Genomic DNA, 15,067 nt, shown 5'->3' on the forward strand with positions numbered 1-15,067 from the left:
CTTCTCCTACCCCTCCTTTTTCAATCTTCCTTTAAAATCTCCCCATTTTCCCTACACTCCATCCTACTGTACAGTATATCTCTTTCCCGCTGCCATCTCTTTGTTCCCTTTATGTCTCTCTCTCTCCTCTGTAACATCATTTGTTTTCTTTCATCCATCCTCTGCATCGACATCGTAACGAGAGACTAATTGAGGCTCAGACACTTTTGGACAGCTTCCCTTGTCATTATCCTTGGAATTAATTGGTGTTCTGCAATCCATTAGATTTGACTTTATTGGTGCGATGTGGTTTTCTAATGTAACGTTCAGGGTGTGACTGGAACTCAGGCACGAGCCAAAATGTGGAATTTCATTATCACATTTGGATGTACACATTTGGAAGGTTTTTAATGCTCAGTGTTTCTTCCTCTTTTCGATGTATTTAAAAAGATTTCACACCAAAATGTTCTCGTTTTTTTTTCAACATTTTCGGTTGCAAGTCCTTCTCATCATGCATGCTCAACGACATGCTGCAACTCACCTGAAGCACTTGCACGCAATGAGTGGAGAAATTGGATTGGATTTTAATATGATAACAATCACCGAGCGCTGGCTCCTGGTTACACACAGCATTCCGTTGATGTAATTCCTGTGATATACTTGTAAATGTGCAGATTTATTCAGATGCACTCCAGGTGCTTTTCAGTAAGAAGAAGAAACAAAAGGATCTCTCGGCGCTCACGCTGTTGTACATGCAGCCGGTGTTGCAATCTCCTTCTGTTTTTCACTTGTTTTACACTGTTGTTGTCATCACCAACAAATGCTACCCTTACCACTGTCATTACCTACAGTACACCCCCACCACCACCACCACCACCACCACCGCCGCCCCTGAAAGAAAAAAGGGATCAAGGCCGTATTAAACTGTGTTGTACAGTACAAACAAACAGGAAGTTAAAGCAGAACATTCCACAGAACAGACATAAACACTCGGGCTGTGGTTTCGGCTTGCGGTGGAACGCATGTGTTTATTTTTCCTCAGAAACATTTTGGAAATATCACACTCTTGTCATCTCATCAACACGCAAGAGCCATTTTTCATGCCTTTGACCAAACCTGGGCTGTTTTGGAACTATTGTTTTTCTCCTGTGACATTGGCATTCAAATGGCAAAAACACCAAGCTTTAGTGTGACTAGTAACAGTAGCTTCAAAAAGGAGTATTCAACCTCAGTAATGTTTTTCACAAGTTATTGTTAAGTTGTCCACACAGTTGCTGGTTTTGCCATTTCTGCACTGTATTTTAATTGGATAGTGTTCCTGGGTTATATCGGTAGCGTCTAAGAAACGCGGCGACAGCCAGAGGCTGAGGAAAGCGTCGTGTTTTCAGGTTATCTGTCCATCTGTCTGTTTTTGTGAATGTGATCTGGTGCAAATTCAGTTGCACTCAAGGATGAAGTGATTAGATTTGTGGTGGTCAGAGGTTATGATGGACTCACAAAACATGGTTTTAACCTTGTGAACATCAAATTACTTCCTCATATAACGTGTGTGTGTCTGTGTGTGTGTGTGTGTGTGTTATATGAGCCTGTGAAAAAAGGTGGAGACTGAAATTGCATTGGTCAGCATGGTGATAATTCTAGTTAAAGTCTGCCCCTACAGTCACATGGTCCTCTGCTTGTCCAATGCACCATTTCTGATTATGGTGGTGTACTCATACTACTATACTAAGCTATGCTACGTCACCTGTTGCTGGTGTTTGTGCAGCACCACTGGAGGCTCAGAGTTAGGTGTTCCCTTAGGGCTGCATTCACAATCATAATAGCCATAATACCCCGTTGTGTTGAGCCAAAAATATCATTGCTAGTTATTTTCTACATTCATCTAATGATTAAGATATGATTTCCTATGATTTTTTGCTATCATGGAAGTTGAACAGATATATTGAGTTACTGAAATTAAAACCTCAAATTGATCACTTATCTAATTGGGGTAGTCTGTGATATCACTTTGAAGTCGAAAGAAAACAAAATCAGCAAATCCAGTGGGCTTTGTGACGGGCTGTTTTGTCTTTGTATTCCATCATTGTGAGTAATACCGCTTCTAAGTCTGAGACAATCCCGGAAATGCGTACACATGGACTCTTGAGTAGATTTAAAACAGACAACACAGTGTAGAAACAATGCAGAAATCCACAACAGATACTTCCTCTCTGTGGTCCTGTGCCTGTTTTTGGTTTTTGTGGGTTGGGCAGAATTCTCACAGTGCCTGTCTAACCCTGCTTGGTTACAGATCACTATAGTATTCTCAAACACTTGCCCTGTAGTTGTGACCTTCTGTGTTCAAACTGAAGCAGTCTGTGTTGGCTTAACTGTCCCCGCTGGTCGTGGGACAGCGAGAACAGTTTTCATTTCGTCCCTGCAGAAAGCAATTTCCCCCCACTTTCATGTCCATGTTCTGGGCTGTTACAAGTCAACACTTTGGCCTTAAAGAGGATGCAAAGCATCTAGCTATCCTGTGAGTGACAGAAAACAGAGGCTCGCTTATACAGTAGGCTACTTTTTTACCACTTTTTATGTGCATCACACAGTGAATATGGAACAAACAATACCAGACTTAATAAAGAAACTCAAGCAGGACCCCCTCTGTTATTGTAGCTGCTCTCTCCCCCTTCCTTTTTTGTCCCCTCTTAATGCTTATGTAATTTCAGTCATGTTAGAAACAAAGAAAGCCCAAACGAAAGGGAAGAAAAACAGAACTGATAGCACAGCATGTGTCAGTCCTCTCGGCTGAGAAAGGTGAGTAAATAAAGAAAAAAGAAAAGCAAGCGAGGATCCAGCAGAGATCAAGAAGCTTTGCCTCCAGTGGGTTTGTAATTACTGCGGAGGCAGATACATTTCCACTCTTAATATGCTGGGATGGAGGTCCCTCAGGGAGGAAGGTGATATGACAAAACAGCAGTCGAGAGAAAGTCTTGTGGAAGTTATGGAATGCAGCAGAGAGTCAAAGAAAGACAAGAAAGTCTAGTTTTGATTTCTGTGAATGTACCAATGCGAACTGCGACAAAATACTGCAAATGTGTTTAGCTAAATGCCTTTTTGTGGAAAGATAATTGCAGCATGGATTTTGTTTTCTCACAGTTTGAAGAAATCATAGACAGGTAGAAGTAGAGTTTAGTAGTTTTTGCACACACACCAATTAGTGATTTAACCCATGTAGTGAACACACACAAGTCAGGCGCAGGAGTAGTGGGCAGCACTTATCTGCACCAGCGAAAAGAGACTAAATACTAACATCCCATGATTTTATTACAGCAGTGGAATAGCTATAGTTATGCAGATGTGCATTAGTTAGTCTATTAGTCTAGTTCACGTTGGGCTAGCTCAACAATTACTGAGTGGATTGTCACAAAATAAAACAAAATGCCATGTGGTTGACATGACTTGTTGATTATCAGTGTATAGGAAGAGTTAATGTGAAATTTCTTTGAAGCGCATAGCCTTGACACAGACTTTTTTTTTCTGGTGTGCTGAGATTTGAGCATATTGACAAAGAAAAGAAAATGTTTGATCCTGCCATTTTCTAAATGGTGTGACATTGCTTATTTATGGCTCAGAACAGTCATGGGAGACATATGGTGATAAAGCTCTGCTCTCAAACATGCACACTGAGTTTTTTTTTTTATCATTTTCTCTGTTCTGACATTCTTTTTGTATTTCACTTTCATGCTTCTAATATTCTTTCCTTTCTGAAAGCATATTTGCAATGAGATCCTGTTAGCACATAATCCCAAAGCAAATATTCAGATTTTGCCTTGATTGTTTTTAATTGTTTTGTGTTTATCTGGGACTTTATTTCAATTTTTACTTAGATGAAAGCCATATTGTTCTCGGTTATAGATTTGTTTTTGAGAATTTTTTTCCACCTCTATTGGCAAAGGTTTCGCTTCTTCTCCGTTGATCTCCCTGCGCTGTGCCTGCTGAACACGTCTCATTTTGACTGGGATCACTTTAGAGGCATCAGTCAAGTCTTTGTGTGACTAACCACTTCCTTCACGGGCTCAGAAAAGCTGAATCGGGTGGTGATTGGAGAGTTGGCTGCATAGCACTTTCACTTCGGCATTCAAGAATGAATTGACTGGAAAGAGATAAACTAAAAGTTATCATGCTCCCTGCCAAACTGAGCGTCTTAAGTTGACATGTTCTGGAGCAAGCCACTTATCTTTGTGGCTCTTCCATGTGGGTGACAGCACATGCTAGTGAGACATGAGCTCATGATGTAAATCCACTTTATTTTCCTCCATAAAACCGTCTTCATTCCAGCTGAACCCCAGGGCTCTCTCATTTCCGAAGGTTCATTTTTCAACAGGTTATTTCCAAAGTGGCTAACATCCAGATATCTTCACTTTGGTGTCTTCAGTCAGTCATTACTCATGTCTGTGATGTTTGTTTCATTTGGATATCAGGACTGTTATTGTACAACGTAGTATTTTATTTTTTTTAGCCTGGATTAATTACTAGATAATGTTATTGTGTACAATTTATGGTTGCAGTATTCTTGTTTCATGGTATACCCCAGTATTCAAGTGGAAGGTCATCATATCGTGTGAATTAGCTTTTTGTGGTATGAAAATGAAGCTGAACAGCTCAGTGTCACTCATCTGCATCTCTTCTTGCCATGGGAGAGCGGAGTGAGGCTTATATCACACGTCTTCTTCAAGCCAAAGAGAAACTGAAATCACCAGTGCAGGATCATTTAATATCCCAAAATGAATGGGATTGTCTGCACATGGTCAGTCCCAGTTTGGGCATTTCTGTGCAAAGTTTTCTCCAGGTTTTCCAGTTTCCTTCAACAGTAAAAAAAATAAATAAAATGCAAAGTTTAATTAGACACTCTAAAGCAGGGGTGTCAAACATACGGCCCGGGGGCCAGAACTGGCCCGCCTGAGGGTCCAATCCGGCCCACAGGATGAATTTGTCAAAATTTCACACTATGATTACAATCTAAATGTAATGTCAAATGCAATATTTTTCACTGCCAGATACCTGTTCATGCCTTTATAGATGATGTGTAAATAGTAAATTTAGGCAAGATATTGTTGAAATTGCACTTATATTTCTCAAGAAATGTCATGTTTTGTAAAAATATCCCTCATTAAATGTAAAACAAAGGAGAAAAAACAAATGAGTTCTTGTTGGTCATAGGTTATTATGCTATTATTTTACTATTTTTACTGGTCCGGCCCACTTAAGATCAAATTGTGCTGTATGTGGCCCCTGAACAAAAATGAGTCTGACACCCCTGCTCTAACGTGACCGTAGGTGTGAATGTATGAGTGAGTGAATGGTTGTTTGCCCTGTGATGGACTGGCGGCCTGTCCCGCCTTTCACTTTATGTCAACTGAGATTGGCTTCCTCATGTGGAGGATAAAGTATTCGACAATGAATGGATGAATGAATGTCTGCCAGGCTAGATAACCAGCCAGTTGAAGGAGGGAACACTTAAAACATGTGTGCCCATCTTGGAGTCCATCGTGTTTCTTTGAAGATCAAAGCAGAGTAAGTGCAGACCCCGATGTGAGAGCCCACATTGAGTCGACGCCCTGCTGCAGTTCATTTCTCTTCACTCTTCACCTGCATATGTGAATGCAGAGCTAGGATAACAAATACTATATGTTTTCCTTTACTTTGTGAATGTTCATCTTATCAGGCATTGATGACAATGAACAATTATCTCCAAATAATAATTCAGTAATTCAGGACAGTGAATCCTTCTAGTTATTATGTTGGTCTTGCACTCGCTATTGTCGTTACTTCATTATACTTGCCAATCATTCATTGTGAAGAAACCTGCTAGCAGGTGATTCCCAATTCATCTCCAGATTTCACAAGGCGTGGAATCTCAGAAAGAATAATAGATAGAAATACAAAAGTATTATGATTAAACCGCTGATTGCAAAGTGATTATCTGCTTTGGTGTCAGTAGTTTTGATTGAAAACACAAAATTGTTTTTTTAACTATTATGACAGGGCTTCCAATGTTCTGTATGACATATTCATCAGGGCTTGTCACGTTAGTCCATCCCCATCACCTTCCGATGTGTTTCTCCTTGTGAGGCCCCGGTTTTGGCACATCCCTTGGTGTTGTGATTTGCTTAATTAGCCATAACTCACAAACAATCATTTACACAGGCAGACAGTTGACACGGTCATTTAGCTGAATGAATGGCCTTCCTGCTGGCAACCGGCGTGGGCTCGTCTGCTGGCTGATGACCTGTACGAGACACCAAAGTGGCGGCAAGTTATGGAGTCATCCAGTAAATCAGACTACTGAGATTAAGATGACGTGATTGGAGGAGATTGGGACGTGGATGGAGGGCAAAGATGCAATATGAAAAATAGATTTGAGTATCTGCAAAGTACAACTTTCATATTTTGGAGGGATTCTCCAGAGAAGTACAGTATTAGTCGTGGATTCCTGATAGCAGGAGCAGATGCTAATGTGTATTGTACTCGTGTGGTGTGGCTTGGAGAGCTTTATGATAAATTACATAAGCTTACATTTTAAAGTGCGAGTCTTTTTCATCAGTCCTTGATTGAAGAGCACTGCTCAGTCCCCAAATACCGCAATGATTCATCTTTGCCACCAGCTAGAATGGGCTTTGTCTCAGTAATTAATTTAGCTCTCGGGACAGCAATTGGAATGAGTCGTGTCTTCAAGGCCTAATTAAAAGAAGATTGTCAAACATATTCTAGGTCACACAGCTTAGGATTTTCAACCGTTTAGGAGGGATTTTAGGCACCACCAACCTCGTCCTTCATGGACTGTTTTGCTCGCTGATAGTGTGGGATACGGAGTGTACAACAAATGGATTTATTTGCTTTGTTGATTTCTTCAGGCACCACTTGGAAAGACACTTTATGTTTTGTTTATTATTGGCAGCTTGAGTCAATAACTCAATCCTTTCGTGGCCTTATGCCTTGGACGCCTTTGTCTCCGTCTGACTAAGGAGGGTTTGGAATTTGCGAAGACATTTCAGGATTCTCTTTTTTGCGGTGAAAAGCCTCACAATTAACTTCTCACAATACGCCGAGTGAAGACCTAACTGTGCATGGATTCCGTGGGTTTAGGGATCAGTTTCTCTAGAAATAGTACGGCTGTGGTCGGGGGCCGCTGAAATTGGCACATTCATCCTGACATATCAGCTTGAATGCGTATTTTATTGAACCAGTCAGAGTGACACAGATTGACAGGAAGGCAGTGTCTATCTTATCTGTCCTCATAATGAGAATCAATAACTTTAGTTACAGGCACAGCACAGCACACACACACTCTCTCTCTCTCTCTCTCTCTCATAGGATGTGAACAATTAAGCGCGAGCTGTCAGGCTTAGTGCCTGGGTCCATTGTAAGCGCTCTAAACCTGTTAGACTGTGACAGACCATTAAAAGGCTGCCAAGGCTTCCTTAATTTGCTCTAAGAGTGCACGCTGAGGCAGAGTGAATGAGGACGGAGCTCCTGTGTACGAACACACATTTACGTCCTGTGACACTCCTTTGCAAAACCTGCGCTCCCCCCACGTTGACCGTCCTGCCCTGAGTTGTACAAACACACACAGCTTGACAATGTCAACACTTAGGCTCCTGCAACACCTTCATATTTATTTTGTGATTATCATTTTATGATCAATTCTGTTTTTGTTTTTGTTTTTTTTTTAAGCGTGAACCTTTTGAATCCTCTCTCCGATTTGGAATATTTCTGTACATTATAACACATTTTTTGTTGTTGCATTATCATTTATTGCTAAAATAATTGAAGCTGCTATTCCTGATGCTCATCAGATTCATATTGTTAATGTGCTAATGCCTGAAATGTGACTTTTTCTTTTATCAATCAATCAAGTCAGTCAAACTATCTTACAATGCAATGTTATTTACAGATGATCAACACTAAGACTGCAACTGGTGTTGTATTTTCTAGTTATACCTGTTTTTGATTCAATCTTAAACATTCACATTTAAGCATTTAGCAGACACTTGTATCCAAAGTGATTTACAAAAGAGGAATAAGCTGCATAGAAGTAGTCTTGGAAAGAAACTCCACTAGATATGAAGAGTGGACTGACAGAGGGTGATGTTGCAGAAGTGGATCGAAGTGCAGAAGGAGATAGTGCAGGGGAGGAGGGTAAGGTAAGTGCTAGGACAGGTGCTCGGCTCTTGGAAGAGCTGGGTTTTCAAGAGCTTCTTGAAGATAGACAGGGATGCCCTGTCTGTTCTGGCCATTCTACCAGTGCGGAATGACACATGAAAAGAGTCTGTTGTACGGGGTGTTGGCACCGACAGATGACAATGATTTGATGAACAGAGTAGTCGAGGGGTAACATGAGACTTTAGTTGTTGGGAGCAGACCCATGAAGCGCTTTGTAGGCTAGCATCAGTGATTTGAATTAGTCTTAAACCACCCCCTCAGCTGCCATGCCAATACAATACTTACTTATTTTAGCTGAGGCAATTATTTCATAGGTGATGACTCATAGGCCGAAGAGCACATATTCAACCCAGCACCAACATTTCACTTTTCCTTACTGTTGCAATTCAATGGTTTCTAACCAAACTATCATAGCCACTATGATAAGGCACTCAGTTTGTGGGGACAACCATATGTATTTCACACTTCTGAATGGATTTGGGCAGATGTTTCACCTAGCAGGCATTTCCTGTCGTGACCAGAGCTTGGCGTTCTCCACCATTAAGAATGAAATGCCTCAGCCACAAAATCCTGAGTGCCAGACCACAGGAATACCCAGAATTTGACTGAACTTCCAAGACTCGGCATGTCTCATTTCCTATTTCACAAGAGCAGGCGGTCCGTACTGATTCCTGGCTGCAGTGTGCCTCCAGTCTTCATTTAGCAGCGGTTCGTGGTTGATGTAAGACGTTGGACACAATGGGAGATGTTAGAGAGAGAATTAGGAAGGGTTCTGGCAGATCTTAGGGGGATTTAAATGGGTGTTTTCCCTTGTTCAGATCATGTGGGCTGTCACATTCACACGTCATTGCTGGATTAACGCTGTTTCTTGGCCATGTCTAATAGGAAATTTGGAGCAACTCATCTGTGCAGGAAATCAGTTTGCACTTGTTACTTTCGGTTCAGGTGATTAGTCAATGACAGAGCGGAGCACGGGAACATAAATCACACATCCTGAGCTGTAGATGTGACCTTACTTCCGAATGCTTGGCCCTGATCATATCTTGGTTTTCAGCTACATATGCAGACACACTCGCACACATTGATATCTGTTCACAGATGGGTTTTCATACATGGAGGCCTGGGGCCATAGTATTGGCTTTAAAAACACTCGTAACATCTGTAAAACATTATAGCTGATTATAGTAGTCCTTCGGCGCAATCATGCAATATGGGCATGAGCGATGGTTGAACATGAACCGTATGGGAAAGTAGGAGATGTTGAGGCCTCGGCAATTGTAACAAAGCTGTGAGGCCCATGGCTGTGTACATACAGGAAGGCACGTCAAATTTTATCATTTACATACAAGTGATGACGTTACATAACGCCTTAACCCAAAACTCTTTTCCTTTAACATTTATCCCATAATAGCACAATAACACAGTTATGTGCAATGCATGTTAAATTCCTGAGTTCATTTTGTTCTTTGTGTGTGCGTGTGTAGGTTAGAATAGGCTGTGGTGTTACACATCAATTTAAATATCAAGTTCTGGTATGAGTTTCACAGAATCCAGGAGAGGAAATGCCTCTTTTGAGGCTTACTCTGTGAAAAAGCACAGTCTCACAAGTGATGTCAGCAACTTTAGGACCACTTAGCCTGCGACGGTCTCTGGAGATTATGGGTATAAGTGGTTGTTGCTATTAAAAATACCCCCGTATGAAAAGAGCTCTGTTGTGCTTTAAACTTTTATTTTTAGTGTATCCGTTCATCTCTGTTATTACAGTTTGCATTGCAGGCAGCATGAGGTAATAGTGCTACCACAACCTATTGATTTATTTAATTAAATGTCTTCCTATGAGGAAAAAGTTGTGTGTGCGGAAGGTGCATTTAAAAAAATAAAAATAAATAAATAAGAGGCCTTGTATTTCAGTGAGAGACACATAGATAAATAACACTTTTCTACATCTATAAATAAAACTATTTGATAAGAAAGTAATGAATGAAGACAGTTTGTTACAGTATGATAAAATGCACCACACGAGACAATATGATACACTTCAGTGCAACACAAGAAGTAATAAACCCCACCTTTATCAATCTTGTTTATATTCCGTGTTTGAATGTGTCAGGCAGTGTCAGAGTGGTGTGAGCGTGCTGCAACATAATCCCTTCAGACGATGCAGTGTGTCGCTTGCTTTTACTGCAAGCTGTTTTTAATATGTTGTCCACTTCTAATACTTCTGTCGGGAGTGCATCACTAGAGTGGCCACAAGATGTTCTTGGTGTTTTTTCTTGTTTTCTAAGACATGTTCAGGCTGTAAGGACCAAAGCAGAGCGTTATTCATGAGTGGTTTGGAATCTAACTGCACACTGCTTTAAATGCACACCAATGAGGCGTTCACAAGGACGGCTAAATCGTTTCTGCCGCCAGTGCACTCTGGAGAAAGTCTGTATTTTATATGAAAATGAGTGAGTGCATAACACCGGGTGTTTGACTCCCTCCTCAGTCACTGGTCTCAGTTGCCCTGCTGTCCACCATCAAACCTGACAAAGTCGTTTCACTTTGTTTGAAGCTTCAATTATGTCCTGCTCTGTTCCATGTCCCGGCTCCTGACAGGTGCCTGCCATGCATTCTTATTTCTTTGCAACGTGTCTCTCAAGGCCAGAACCTGTCCAGTGTGTGTTTCTCATTAATTACCCAGACTGTGGCCGCTTGCCGTCATCCAGTGCTTCCTGCAAAACTTTTAGGCCTTATCCACACGGAAACACAACTTTCCCTGTACGATCTTTGTCTTTTTCCTTCTGAAAGAAATTCTCTAAACACAGCATTGTTTCAAGAAACCTTCCCCAAAACAACTCCTGGACCTGAAACGAGAGTAGATGTGAGTATCAAAACAAAACCGCAATTGTGGAAATAAAACAGGAAATGACAGCATGAAACTGAAAACAATACAGTGAAATCAAAACAGGACTTGAAGAGCAGGAGCTGGATGTGACATTTTTATGATGAATAAGTCTAATAATAGTAAGTGAAGGTGGACTTACTGAAAGGTTGGACACATGAGGGTTAAAAATACTGTATTTGTTATCTAATACTCCAAAAACCTTTGTATCATCCCAAATGTACTCATGTGGCTATTATCTTATAACCATGTCTCTGAATCTAGGATTCTGTTTGATTCATTCACTAGTTTTACCGTCTGCATGTCTCAGCAGAGGAACTTGATTGTTCACATTTTCATTGTCTCTGTGAAGGACATAAAGTAAAGGTGCATGTTATTGCACACTTTGTTACTGCTATAAAGTAGCGCACTTTAATAGGATAAGCACCACAAAGTATCTGACCTCTGGCTGTGTCTTCACCTGGTCTTAAAGGTCTAGTGTGTAACGTTTAAGAGAGTTTATTGGCAGATATTTAATATACTAACCATAAGTATGTTTGTTTAAGTGTATGATGACTCACAATAGGCCTTTTATATTATTATTACATTACACACAGGCTTTGTTTTACAGACGCCGTCATCTGGCATTGTAATGTTTCTATTAGGGCTAAAACAAATAATAGATACAGTGATTCTAAATCGATTACTAAATTAATCGTCAACTATTTTGATCATCGGTTCATCCATTTCAGTATTTTTTAAGGAATTAAGAGAAGTTTTCTGATATTTTCTGGTTTCTTTGCTCCATATAACAAAGAAATCATTCAAATTATCTATATTTTTCTATACTTTCTGACATTCTCTGGAGCAAAGGATTACTTGATTACATTCTCAAAGTACATCATCCTGAAAGTCTTACACCCACTGATATCTTAATGTTACACCATCATGTAAATGTACTTTATCATCAAGTATACACTGTCTAGTACTTTGGTTCCATCTGGAAGTATTTCACCATGCAATTCCCATGACAGTATTCCAAAGAATTTACTTTATGTCAGAAATGCAGTATGCTGCCAATTTTGAGTTGCACCTCCATGCCAAATATGCTTAAAGAGTTTAAATTACACTTCCTGGAATTAGGGATCTTATGAAGCCGTGTTGGACTTACCAGAGGGTTTTGCACTATTGCACCAATTAATTGTACTCAAGTCCTAAATAATGCATTTCCCCTTTCTATCTAAACTTGAACAGGCAAAAGTTGTTCCTTTAGGATTAATTTGGAATATAAATCTCCTTTTAATTCAGTTTTTGTTTTCCCACCAACGCCTGAGGGAATTATCTGGCTCTTTAGGTGGCGAATGGTCCACTATGTCCTCTAGCTTGTTACTAACATTGTCTGTCTCCCATTTGCCATTTTGAAAAGATTAGCCCGCTGCAGCTGAATACGCTATGAGAGCAATGAGGGTGAACCATGAGCTGAAAGATAATATATAAAGCTCTACAGAATGAGAGAAACTATAAAGCCGGGGTGATAATTCTCTATACGAGTATCCCCTCGCTCATAAAATTAGTCATGTGATCTGTTGTGCATATAAAAACTTTGATTACTGTCACTTTAAAGGTTAATTATCGGGAGGAAGTGGTGAGATCAATGCAGCTGAAACAAATCCCTGTAGGTGATGGACCAGGTGGTTGGCTGTGTGGTCAGGGTCAACTGCTCTCAACTTTTCACAGTTTGAATCAAAACATGCTCAGAATGTTGACTGTGAGAGCAGTAAATCCCCGACAATTGCTAACTTGTGTGTGTTTTCTGTTGTTTAAACAAGTGCACGAGCAAAGCGTCTCGTCTTTTAATCCGGCGTGTTTTTCTGAAGTGCTGAAGTGTGTGTCTTCTGCTCCGTCTCTCTGTTTTCTTTGTCTCCTGGGCTTCATGCTTTGCATGCAGAGGATGAGACACCGGGGGAGGTTAAGAGAGGAGCTGGAATGGAGTTCTGCTCCATTTACCACCCTGAAATATTCCTCTTAGAACGACACACTCTGTTTTCCCTCTCTCTCTCTCTCCCGCTCCCTCTCTCCTCCCTGCACTGTTCTGCCTGTCCCCCTCCTTTTCACTTCTCATCTCAGTGTGGCATGTGGTCATTTCACTTCATTCCAGGATGGCTTAGCAGTGCTTTAAAACATAGCTGCTGTCCACCCATCGCATCCTGCTCAATTGCAGACAGCATTGAGCTTCATAGGCCTTTACAGATGTCTTCCTGGTTGCGATAACTCTTTCCCTTGTCCAATCTCCATCTGCTCGGGGCAGAACCTTCACCACTTTGCTCTTATTGCTCCACTATTTCACTCTTCCACCTGTGCGCGTCTGACATACGTGCCCATGAACACAAAGTACAGCAGTATCTTCTCATCTATGAAGTTTCACATGCATTTTCCATAAAGCATTCACACACACACACACATATCCTCCTGTGTTCTAAAGCAGTGGTTCCCAACCTTTTTTCCTTGAAGCCCCCCTTGCTTGTGTCCAGAACAAACCAGGCCCCCCCGACCCGAACCCTTGTCCAGGGCACGCACACAAAAAAGAATAAAAATAAGTAAAAAGTTCCTATGCAAAAATAAACAGCAGTTGTAGTGTTTTCTTCCCGGTAAGTCTTCGGTTTTTTGACGTTTCTCACACAAGAGGAACGTGATCAAGTAACCCCCAATCTAACCCACCAAAGGTGGACCAAAAAAAAAATTTGTTTTTATTTAGGTGATACTGACTTCTAATTATCAAGTAGAGTGTCCATTTGGGATGCACAAACATAATTACATTAACCTCACAAACTCATGTGATCTCTGGTGCCCCCCTAAGGGGGTCTTGGACCCCAGGTTGGGAACCATGGTTCTAAAGTATAAGCGCGCTCAAATAGGGAGAAGTAAAAGTAGCACAAAACAGATAAGGATGACCGACTTTGCACTTGAATCTGCTCAGGGCATTTCCACAATGAATAAAACAAAACGCACATCATAGACTCGGAGCACTGCGCTGTGATTAAGCTTTGATAGGCTTCTTTCCAAATCTGTGAGTTCTGTCTCGTTTTTCATTTTTCTGACTTCCTCGTGCAGCGAAGATTGTGGATTTTGAATATTTTGGCTCAGCAGGACCACATGGAACACATCTATTGTTAAAACCCACTCACTCACACACACACACACCACTCTCTCTCCCTCTCTCCCTCTCTTTGCCTGTGCAGCACGTAATTCCTTATTATGCAAAGATTTTCTTGGCAGCATCTCCTGCTCATTTATGCTCTTCGTGGCAATGGGAGTTTAGCTGGTTCACGGAAGCACATGGCCGGCATTCCATTGTCAGTTTTCAGTGTGTTGTTGGATCGTGGGTTTCCATCAGGTCACACAGGAAGTCGGATCTCTGGGCCAGTCTGAGGGGCTTTCACCTTTTGTGTCAGCGTAACCTTGACCTTCCTGTGTGAGCCCGGAGATTCCTCCGAGACGTTTTGCATTACTTACTACTTTTCCAGATGAGTATAAACACATGCACGCACACACACACACATTCATGCATGCAGGCAGTACTCACTTCAGCGCTAATGTCAATGCACACAGCTGCCAGTGACTTAACATTTATGTAATTTAAGTTTATCAGCCGATTCACATAAATGCAGATATGCACACACACACAGCTGGGTGTAGGCCTCTTTCCTGTTGTACAAAATCATTTGGAACACGTGCCGTCTTTTCTCAGAATCTTCTAAATCAGGAAATAAGTTGATCGCTTGTTTATACATTTCACATTTGGAACACATATCTAGTAAGTGTACGCAATTAACTCTTTTAGGTCCACTGCCCATCCCTCGTCGAATGTATAGTAAGGGGTTACTGTGAGTCATTTCTACTCATGCACATCTGGTCTCATATTTCCTCCCCATTAGGCCTGCATTGCTCTCTTTTGTGTTGTGATAGAAGCTAATGACTGGCTAGAGATCTGCCTGGTGTTCTTCAAATGTCTCAGTGCAG

General features: G+C 41.1%; 1 protein-coding gene across 3 annotated transcripts in view; it reads left to right on the forward strand.

Annotated features, from left to right (window-relative positions):
• rbms3 (RNA binding motif, single stranded interacting protein) overlaps window positions 1-15,067 on the forward strand; it is a 285,068-nt gene that overhangs the window by 67,243 nt on the left and 202,758 nt on the right. The gene's annotated exons all lie outside the window — the stretch shown is intronic.

This window comes from Solea solea, chromosome 20 (assembly GCF_958295425.1).
Source record: "Solea solea chromosome 20, fSolSol10.1, whole genome shotgun sequence".
NCBI classification, from domain to species: Eukaryota; Metazoa; Chordata; class Actinopteri; order Pleuronectiformes; family Soleidae; genus Solea; species Solea solea.